The sequence below is a fragment of the Nomascus leucogenys genome, chromosome 18 (assembly GCF_006542625.1).
Source record: "Nomascus leucogenys isolate Asia chromosome 18, Asia_NLE_v1, whole genome shotgun sequence".
In the NCBI taxonomy this organism is placed as follows: domain Eukaryota; kingdom Metazoa; phylum Chordata; class Mammalia; order Primates; family Hylobatidae; genus Nomascus; species Nomascus leucogenys.
The window spans coordinates 100,159,838-100,170,362 of NC_044398.1; the positions used below are offsets into that span (position 1 = coordinate 100,159,838).

Sequence of the window (10,525 nt, forward strand, 5' to 3'; positions counted from 1 at the left end):
TCACCGACCGCAGCGGGGCCCTCTCTCTCCGGCGACAGCGCCGCGGCGGGTCCTTCAGCCTCTGCCACTGCAGCAGCGGGCGTCGACCTCGCGGCCCAGGCCGCCGCCGCCACCCCAACCCCGGCGCCTGCTCCCAGCCCCGACCTGCCCCTCGGGAGCGAGCCCCGTGACCGCGCGCGCGACCCGGCCGGGGAGCCTGCCTAGCGGAACGCTCAGGCGGGCTACTTCAGAGCATGCGCAGCAAGACCGCGCGGCCGTTCCTTAGGTAAATCCGCTCCTCCGGGTCTTCCCTGCGAGGCGCAGAACCACAGGCCTGGCCTATCAGCGCATGGGGGCGGGGACATAACTCACGGAAAAGGCGGGGCCATCCCGCGATTGGACGGCGGCGTCCAGGGGCGGAGCTAGGATGGGGGTGCAGGACAGGACGCTCTTGGCGTAAAGGGGCTGGAGTAGGGGGCGCTTGAGACCCCGGGACCGTCCCCAGTATCTGAGGCTGCCCGCAGGAAGCGGAGCGTTTGCTGAGATGCACCCTTGGGCCTGTCAGTTTCCTGACCCCGTGGGAAGGCGATTCTCATGCATCTCATTGACGCCCCCCAGTGACCCTACCCCAGAGCAGAACCAGTGTGAGATTCAAATAAACAGCGATAGCAACGGATTATGACCTTGACTACGATACGAGTCCAAACTGAAAGAAATAAGTCAATGGGGGAGAAGGGACAGTTCTTTCTTACATCAGAAAGCCAACAAAAAAAAAATACCTGGGCCGGGCGCAGTGGCTCACGCCTGTAATCCCAGCACTTTGGGAGGCCAAGGCGGGTGGATCACCTGAGGTCAGGAGTTCGAGACCAGCGTGGCCAACATGGTGAAACTCCGTTTCTACTAAAAATACAAACATTAGCCAGGCGTGGTGGTGGGCGCCTGTAATCCCAGCTACTCGGGAGGCTGAGGCAGGAGAATAACTTGAACCCGGGAGGCGGAGGTTGCAGTGAGCTGAGATGGCGCCACTGCACTCCAGCCTGGGCAATAGAGTGAGACTGTGTCTAAAAAAAAAAAAAAAAAAGAAATATTACATAGTATTACAAAGTCTGCATGACGTGTGATGTAACACATTGAATGTAGAAGCATGTTTGAGAGCCAGTAGTCTTCTTTTAAGCCAGCAACAAAGATATTTGCAAAAATGTATAACTATGTCACTCTTCTCACTAAATTTCTTTGGGAAAATATTGTAGTTTTTCATAAAACTATGTTAACACAATCAGTTTACTATTTTTTTGTAAGAGCTTTATTGAAACATAATTCACATACCATGCATTTCTCCCATTTAAAGTGTCAATTAAATGATATTTAGTATAGTCACAGAGTTGTGCAAACAGCACCATAGTCAGTTTTAAAACCTTTCATCACTCCAGGAAGAAACCTTTAGCCATCACCGTCTAATTCGCTAATCACCCCAGCCCTAAGTAATATGATCTATTTTCTGTCTTTATAGATTTGTGTATTCTGCACATTTCATATAAATGAAATCATGCAACAAATATGTGGTCTCTTGTGACTGACTTCTTTCACCTAGCCTTAGCATAGCACTTTGAAAGTTCATCCATGTTGGCCGGGTACAGTGACTCTTGCTTGTAATCCCAGCACTTTGGGAGGCTGAGACAGGAGCATCGTTTGAACCCAGGAGTTTGAGATCAGCCTAGGCAACATAGTGAGACTCTTTCTCTACAGAAAAAAAGAAAAGAGGAACAAGAAAAAATTAGTTGGATGTGGTGATGCGCTGTAGTTCCAGCTACTCAGGAGGCTGAGGTGGAAGGATCACTTGAGCTTGGCAGCTCGAGGCTCCTGTGAGCTGCGCTCATGCCACTGCACTCCAGGCTGGGCGACAGAGCAAGACCCTGTTCAAAAAAAAAAAAAAAAAAAAAGTAGCAGAACTTAATTACTTTTTTTTTCTTGAGATGGAGTCTTGCTCCGTCGCCCAGGCTGGAGTGCAGTGGCACGATCTCAGCTCACTGCAACGTCCACCTCCCGGGTTCAAGTGATTCTCCTGCCTCAGCCTCCTGAGCAGCTGGGATTACAGGCACTTGCCACCACGCCCGGCTTTTTTTGAGAGGAGTCTGACTGCGATGCCCAGGTTGGAGTGCAAAGGCGCTATCTTGGCTCACTGCAACCTTTGCTTTCCGGTTCAAGCGATTGTCCACCTCAGCTTCCCCAGTAGCTGGGACTACATGAGTGCGCCACCATGCCTGGCTGATTTTTGTATTTTTAAGAGAGACGGGGTTCCACCACGTTGTTCAGGCTGATCTCAAACTCCTGACCTCAGGTGATCCGCCCGACTTGGCCTCTCAAAGTGCTGGGATTACAGGCACGAGCCACCATGCCCGGCCAGGATGCTGTTTTTGTTTCTTCGTTTGTTTTGTTTGGTTTTTGAGACAGTATCTCCCTCAGTCGTCCAGGTTGGAGTGCAGTGGTGAGATCACGGTTCACTGCAGCCTCAATCAAACTCTTGGGTTCCATCGATCCTCTTGCCTCAGCCTCCCAAGTAGCTGGCACTACAGGTGCACACCACCGCACCCGGCTAATTTTTGTATTTTTTTTTGTGGAGACGGGGTTTCCCTATCCTGCCCAGGCTGGTCTTACACTCCTAGGCTCAAGTTATTCACCCGCTGCAGCCTCCCAAAGTGCTAGCAACCGTGCCCTACCTTTGGCACCCTTGTTGACAACCAGTTGATCATAAATGTGGTTTGTTTCTGGATTTTTTATTCTATTCCATTGATGTATCTATTATTTATTTATTTAGAAACAGAGTCTTGCTCTTCTTGCCCAGGCTAGAGTGCAATGGTGCGATCTTGGCTCACTGCAATCTCTACCTCCCGGGCTCAACTGATTCTCCTGCTCCAGGGTCCCAAGTAGCTGGGATTACAGGCACTCACCACCACGCCCGGCTAAATTTTTGTATTTTTAGTAGAGACAGGGTTTCACCATGTTGGCGAGGCTGGTCTCGAACTCCTGACCTCAGGTGATCTGCCCTCTCGGCCTCCCAAAGTGCTGGGATTACAGGTGTGAGTCACCACGCCCTGCTATGTATCTATTATTATTATTGTTATTATTTACTTTTTGAGCCAGAGTCTGGCTCTGTCGCCTAGGCTGGAGTGCAGTGGCAGGATCTCGGCTCACTGCAACCTCCGCCTCCCGGGTTCAAGCGATTTTCCTGCCTCAGCCTCCTCAGTAGCTGGGATTACAGGCGCGCACCATCACACCCGGCTAATTTTTGTGTTTTTAGTAGAGACGGGGTTTCACCATGTTGGCCAGGCTGCTCTCGAACTCCTGACCTCAAGTGATCTGCCCGCTTGGCCTCCCAAAGTGCTAGCATTACAGGTGTGAGCCGCCGTGCCCAGCCAAATGTATCTATTATTATGCCAGCACCACACTGTCTTGATTGCTATTGCTTTGTAAATTTTGAAATCCGAGAATGTGAGTCCTCCAACTTTGTTCTTCCTTTTCTTTCTTTTTTTTTTTTTTTTTTTGACACGGAGTCTCGCTCTTTTACCAGGCTGGAGTGCAGTGGTGCCACCTCAGCTCACTGCAACCTCCGACTCCCTGGTTCAAGCAATCCTCCTGGCTCAGCTTCCCAAATAGCTGGGATTACAGGTACACGCCACCACGCCTGGCTAATTTTTGTATTTTTAGTAGAGACGGGGTTTTACCATGTTGGCCAGGATGGTCTCGAACTCCTGACCTCAGGTGATCCACCTGCCTCGGCCTCCCAAAGTGCTAGGATTATAGGCATGAACCACTGCGTCCTGCCTGTTATTCCTTTTCAATATTCTTTTGCCACCTCTGGGTCTCTTGAGTTTCCAGTTGTCATCTTTCTTGTCAATCTTTGTGAAAATGAATCACTACCTTTAATTTTACATCATTGAGAACACCGCAATTTTTTTTTTTTTTTTTTTTTTTTTGAGACGGAGTCTTGCTGTGTCTCCCAGGCTGGAGTGCAGTGGCGTGATCTCGGCTCACTGCAATCTCCACCTCCCGGGTTCACACCATTCTCCTGCCTTAGCCTCCCGAGTAGCTGGGACTACAGGCGCCCGCTACCAAGTCCGGCTAATTTTTTGTATTTTTAGTAGAGACAGGGTTTCACCGTGTTAGCCAGGATGGTCTCGATTTCCTGACCTTGTGATCCGCCCGCCTCGGCCTCCCAAAGTGCTGGGATTACAGGCGTGAGCCACCGCGCCCGGCCGCAATTATTATTATTATAATTATTTTGAGGCGGACTCTTGCTTTGTTGCCCAGGCTGGAGTGCAATGGCGCGATCTCGGCTCACTGCAAATCTGCCTCCGTGTTCAAGAGATTCTTCCACCTTAGGCTCCCGAGTAGCTGGGATTACAGGTGCGCACCACCACCCCGGCTAATTTTTTAATTTTTTTTTTTTTTTTTGAGACGGAGTTTCGCTCTTCTTGCCTAGGCTGGAGTGCAATGGTGCGATATTGGCTCACCGCAACCTCTGCCTCCCGGATTCAAGCGATTCTCCTGCCTCAGCCTCCCGAGTAGATGGGATTACAGGCATGTGCCACCAGGCCCGGCTAGTTTTGTATTTTTAGTAGAGACGGAGTTTCTCCTTGTTGGGTCAGGCTGTTCTCTAACTTCCGACCTCAGATGATCCGCCCGCCTTGGCCTCCCAAAGTGCTGAGATTACAGACGTAAGCCACCCCTCCCGGTCTTAATTTTAATTTTTACTGGAGACGTGTTCTCCCGATATTCCCCAGGCTAGTCTCAAACTCCTGAGCTCAAGCAATTCTCTCGCCTTGGCCTTCCCAAGCACTGGGAAACAGACGTGAGCCACGCCAGTCAGCCTCCTTTTCGGATTCTTGCAACTTTTCTGTAGGTGAGAAATTATGTCAAAGTAGAAGCTGGACAAAGGAATACTCCCTTCATCCCCTGAGCATTCCACGAGGTGAAATCCTTTTCCCAATGGTCCAGCCACTGTCCAGCCCGTGGCCATTGGTCCAGCCGTCGCCCATTGGTCCAGCCCCGGCCCATCCCTCGTGCATTGGTCCAGCCCTTGCCATTGGTCCAACCCTTCCACTGGTTCAGCCCCGCCCGTTGGTACCGCCCCCTTCCACTGGATCAGACCCCATCCTTTGGCCCCGCCCTGCCCATTGGCCCTTCGCTCGCCCATTGGTCCAGCCACGCCCATTGGCCCAGCCCCGGCCCGTGCCTCGCCCATTGGTCCAGCCCTGCCCATTTGTTCCGTCCCCTTCTGTTGGCTTAGTCCCCGCCCTTTGCCCCGCCCCGCCCGTTGGTCCAGCCCCGCCCATTGGCCCAGCCCTCGGCCATTGGTCCAGCCCCGCCCATTGGTTCAGCCCCGCCCACTGGTTCAGCCACCCGTTGGTTCCGCTCCCTTCTATTGGCTCAGCCCCGCCCTTTGGCCCCGCCCCGCCCATTAGTTCAGCCCCCGTTCATTGCTGTCCAGTACTCGCCCATTGGTCCAGGCCTTGCCCAGTGGTTTAGCCCTCGACCATTGGCTCACCCCTCGCGAATTGATTCGGTCCCCGCCCATTGGTCCCTCCCCTGCCCACGGACCCCGCCCTTCCCGCTGTTCCTCCCTGGCTCATCGCGCGCCGAGGACACATTCTCCAGCAACGCGGCGCGGTATCGGGCTGACTCCAAGCGCCAGGAGCCGCGGGGTCCTGGTTCCTCTTTTCCTGTGACGCTTGGTGGCGGCGGCCAGGGCGGCCCCTGCACCGTGCCCTGGGCTTACTGCGGCTCTCCTATCACCCTGGGGTCGCCCCGGTCCGCCCGCACCTTTCTCCCCGCCCGAGTCCCCCTTCTGGCTGCGCGTCCTCGGCTGGCTCGGGGATGGCGCCGCTCCTCCCTGGGAGACCCTAGGGAGACCCGCCTCACGGCCTGCCCACCTCCTCTCGCTCTAAAGCGGCCGCTGGAGGAGCCACAAGTCTGGCGGGTCCATGTCGAGGTGCCCTGGGCTCCCGCACGACCCACAGCCTCCTGCGTCCCGCACCTTTTGTGTCCTGCAGCCGCCCGCGTCCTCTCTGGGACCCCTTCCTTCCCTGAGTCCGTCCACATCCCCTGCAGTTCCTCTGAAATCCGCACCCCCCAACCCCGGAACCTCGACTCTTCCGCGCGCTCCTCGTCCCCGCATCCCCAGCCCCCAGGTGTCCTCCGCATTCTGTATCCCCCTGCACCACACCGCTCCCTCTATCCCTGCCCTCCGCACTGGGACCCTCGGGGACCAAAATCGTCCAAGATGCCTTCCCTGGCGTCGAATTTATGTTAAGGGGTGGGGTGAGGAGACCAAAAAACTGGATGTGGTAACCACAGGAACGCCATGTGTCCAAGTCGGGCGCCTGTCGGAGGAAGCGAGACGGGAGGAGGGGCTGCGGCTCGCGCCCTGTGCAGCGACACTGTGGACCCCATTGCAATTCCCCAACGGCTGCCACCCGCAAGGTCAACACACAGGCCCCCTCCACCCCTCCCAGTCGCCCACCTCCCATCCCTGCAGAAGGCACCTTAGAGCCGGTGTCTGGGCCTTAAGGAGCCTGGGTAGGGGTCAGGCGGGTGGGCGGAGCGGGACTGAGGCTGCGGGGCGGAACCGCATTCCTGGCTGCCAGCACTGCCTGGGTCCTGGGGAGGCTGCTGGGCCGCCGCTGAGTCCGCGCGCGCCCTCTCCCGGCCGCCAGGAGCATCGGCCAGAACGTCTCCAGATTTCGGCCCTGAACCCGGATGAGGCCCTGCCCAGCTTTCGGTGCTGTGCAAGGAAAATGAGACCGCGAGGTGAAAAGCGCTGAGGCTGTGCACGCAAGGGCCAAGCGGAGGATGCGTTATTACTGTTTTCTTCTTGATGATAAAACCAGGTGTTGACAAATGCCGGAGAGTTCGGCATTCGCAGGACATGGGTTGAATGTAACTTGCATTCTTCCAGTGCGGCAATCTCACTTCTAGAACTCTGTTCTAGGAACATACGAGGCTATTTCAGGATTGCTTACAACCTGGAAGCAACTGGGATGTATCTTCCCATTGGAGCTGGTGGATTTCACGCATCCCTGCAGTGGGCATCAAGCAGCAAAAAGAATGTTGTGCCGCATTCATAAAAGGGAAGGCATTTGTAACACATTATGAAAAAACATGTGGACCGGGCACGGTGACTCATGCCTGTAATCCCAGTACTTTAGGAGGCCGAGGCGGGAGGATCACTTGAGGTCAGGAATTCAAGACCAGCCTGGCCAACATGGCGAAACCCCGTCTCTACTAAAAATACAAAAATTAGCCAGGCATACTGGCGCGCACCTGTAGTCTCAGCTACTCAGGAGGCTGAGGCAGGAGAATCACTTGAACCCGGGAGGCAGAGGTTGCAGTGAGCCAAGGTCTCCCCACTGCACTCCAGCCTGGAGGACAGAGCGAGACTCTGTCTCAACAACAACTGTCTGGCATCACCTTGATTTTCTGAAAATAAAACAAATTTAAAAATATATATATTTTGGCCAGGTGCGGTGGCTCAGGCCTGTAATCTTAGCACTTTGGGAGGCTGAGGCAGGCGGATCACCTGAGGTCAGGAGTTCGAGACCAGCCTGACCAACATGGAGAAACCCTGTCTCTATTACAAATACAAAATTGGCCGGGCGCGGTGGCTCATGCTTGTAATCCCAGCACTTTGGGAAGCCGAGGCGGGTGGATCACGAGGTCGGGAAATCGAGACCACGGTGAAACCCTGTCTCTACTAAAAACACACACACAAAAAAATTAGCCGGGCGTGGTGGCGGGCGCCTGTAGTCCCAGCTACTCGGAGAGGCCAAGGCAGAAGAATGGCATGAACCCGGGAGGCGGAGCTTGCAGTGAGCCGAGATTGCGCCACTGCACTCCAGCCTGGGCGACAGAGCCAGACTCCGTCTCAAAAAAAAAAAAAAAAATTAGCCAGGTGTGGTGGTGCATGCATGTAATCCCAGCTACTGGAGAGACTGAGGCAGGAGAATCACTTGGACCCAAGAGGCAGAGTTTGTAGTGAGCCAAGATCGCACCATTGCACTCCAGCCTGGGCAACAAGAGTGAAACTCTGGCTAAATACATATATATATAAAATATACACGCACACATATATATTTTTAAATTTACCTCTAAGTAGTGGAATTACTGGAAGTAATTTGTAATTTTTCTCTCCTTTTCAAAATTAAAATTAATGACATCTACACTCAGCAACCACACATATGGGAGGGGTGCACCGTTCTTGGAGCTACTGCAATACCAGGTCAATGCATGAAGTGAACTGAGTAAGCTCCTATTGCAACCCCCTGCTCCAAAAATCCACTTTATATACATTTTTTTTAGACAGGGTCTCACCATGTCACCCAAGCTGGAGCTCAGTGGTGCCATCATGGCTCACTGCAGCCTTGACTTGCTAGACTCAAGCAATCCTCCAGCCTCAGCCTCTTGAGTAGCTGGACTATAGGTGAGCTCAGGTGATCCTCCTGGCTCAGCTTCCCTAGTAGCTGGGACTACAGGCACGCACCACCACACCTAGCCAATTTTTGTATTTTTTTGTAGAGTCAGGGTCTCACTATGTTGCCCAGGCTGGCTCCCCCTGGGTTGGCCTCTGTCATACACCCCGGGGCACCCAGACTCCTCGGTGGCCCTTAGTGTCAGGTTCATAGACTCATCAGTCAGGGATTTCTGTTTCCCCTGTGGCTCTGCGGGGGATGGGGTTGTGACCTGTTTACCACTAGATCCTGGGAACCCTGCTTGGGCCTGTACATCAAGGTCCACAAGAAGTGAAGGGGCAAGAAAGTGGCAGAATTTTTAAAATTTTCAATTTAATTTAAAAAATTAATGTTTTAAAATTTGTGTTTGGATTTAAAATGTGAATGGATATCCATAATTACATTTTTTTTTTTTTTTTTTGAGACGGGGTCTTCCTCTGTCACCCAGGCTGGAGTGCAATGGCATGATCTCGGCTCACCGCAACCTCCACCTCCTGGGTTCAAGTGATTCTCCTGCCTCAGCCTCCTGAGTATCTGGGATTACAGGTGCCCACTGCCACACCTGGCCAATTTTTTGTATTTTTTAGTAGAGACAGGGTTTCACCATGTTGGCTAGGCTTGTCTCCAACTCCTGACTTCAGGTGATTCACCTGCCTCGGCCTCCCAAAGTACTGGGATTACAGGCATGAGCCACCATGCCCGGCCATAATTGCAATATTTTTTTTTTTTTTTTTTTTTTGAGACAGAGTCTCGCTCTCTCACCCAGGCTGGAGTGCAGTGGCGCGATCTCGGCTCACTGCAAGCTCCGCCTCCCGGGTTCACGCCATTCTCCTGCCTCAGCCTCTCCGAGTAGCTGGGACTACAGGCGCCCGCCACCACGCCCGGCTAATTTTTTGTATTTTTAGTAGAGACGGGGTTTCACCGTGGTCTCGATCTCCTGACCTCGTGATCCACCCGCCTCGGCCTCCCAAAGTGCTGGGATTACAAGCGTGAGCCACCGCGCCCGGCCCATAATTGCAATATTTTAAACAGTTATTTGTTTTTTGAGATGGAGACTCACTCTGTCACTCAGGCTGGAGTGCAGTGGCGTGATCTCAACTCACTGCAACCTCCACCTCCTGGGTTCAAGCCATTCTCCTGCCTCAGCCTCCCGAGTACCTGGGACTAGAGGCACCCACCACCACACCTGGCTAATTTTTGTATTTTTTTTTCAGTAGAGACGGGGTTTTGCCATGTTGGCCAGGCTGGTCTTGAAATCCTGACCTCAGCTGGTCTGCCCACCTCAGCCTCCCGAAGGCTGGGATTACAGGCATGAGCCACTGCACCTGGCCTATTATTTCAATTTTAATATCAAATTGCTAACACTAGGCTGGGCACGGTGGCTTGCACCTGTAATCCCAGCACTTTGGGAGGCCGAGATGGGAAGATCGCTTGAGCCCAAGAGTTTGAGACCAGCCTGGCCAACACAGCAAGACCCCATCTCCTCAAAAACTCAAAAAAGTAGCCAAGCGTTGTGATGCCTGCCTGTAGTCTCAGCTGCTCAGGAGGCTGAGGTAGGAGGATGATTGCTTGAGCCTGGAAGGTCTGCTGCACTCCAGCCTGGGCAACAGAGCAGGACCCTGTCCCTGTCTCAAAAATAAAAATAAAAATAAAAAAGAACAGGAGAGGGGCTCCAGGATATGGGTGGCAAAAAAAGGCAACATGGGGTCCTAACCTGGCCATTTTTGTCCTCACTGCTCACTGGGATGTGGTGTGGATGATGCTGGGTGACGTCACGGAACCAGCGGCAATCCTCTCAGGCACACTCGCGTTAACATGGCTATGACTGGGAAGGGTGTGCTCAGAGCTGGAGGCAGAATGGTTTTGGAGTTTGCTGCCTGCATTTGGATGGTTTGGCAAAACAGAAGTGCATGGAGGAGAGATAGAGGGAGGGAGAGAGAAAAAAGAGGAGAGAGAGCGGGAAGGAGAGCCGGGGAACCCAGGCCAGGGCTATACAGTCTGCACTGCGTGCTCCTGCAACTTTTATGCTCCAAATGTTTCAA

General features: G+C 53.2%; 1 protein-coding gene across 7 annotated transcripts in view; it reads right to left on the minus strand.

Moving 5' to 3' along the window:
* FLYWCH1 (FLYWCH-type zinc finger 1) overlaps positions 1–241 on the minus strand; it is a 38,570-nt gene extending 38,329 nt beyond the window's left edge. For 6 of the 7 annotated variants that reach the window (XM_030797692.1, XM_030797686.1, XM_030797691.1 and 3 more), the window contains exon 1: positions 5–241. The gene's annotated coding sequence lies outside the window, so the exon portion shown is untranslated. The remainder of the gene's footprint in view (positions 1–4) is intronic. The other variant, XM_030797693.1, reaches the window with a different exon arrangement.
* Positions 242–10,525: the final 10,284 nt, after the last annotated feature.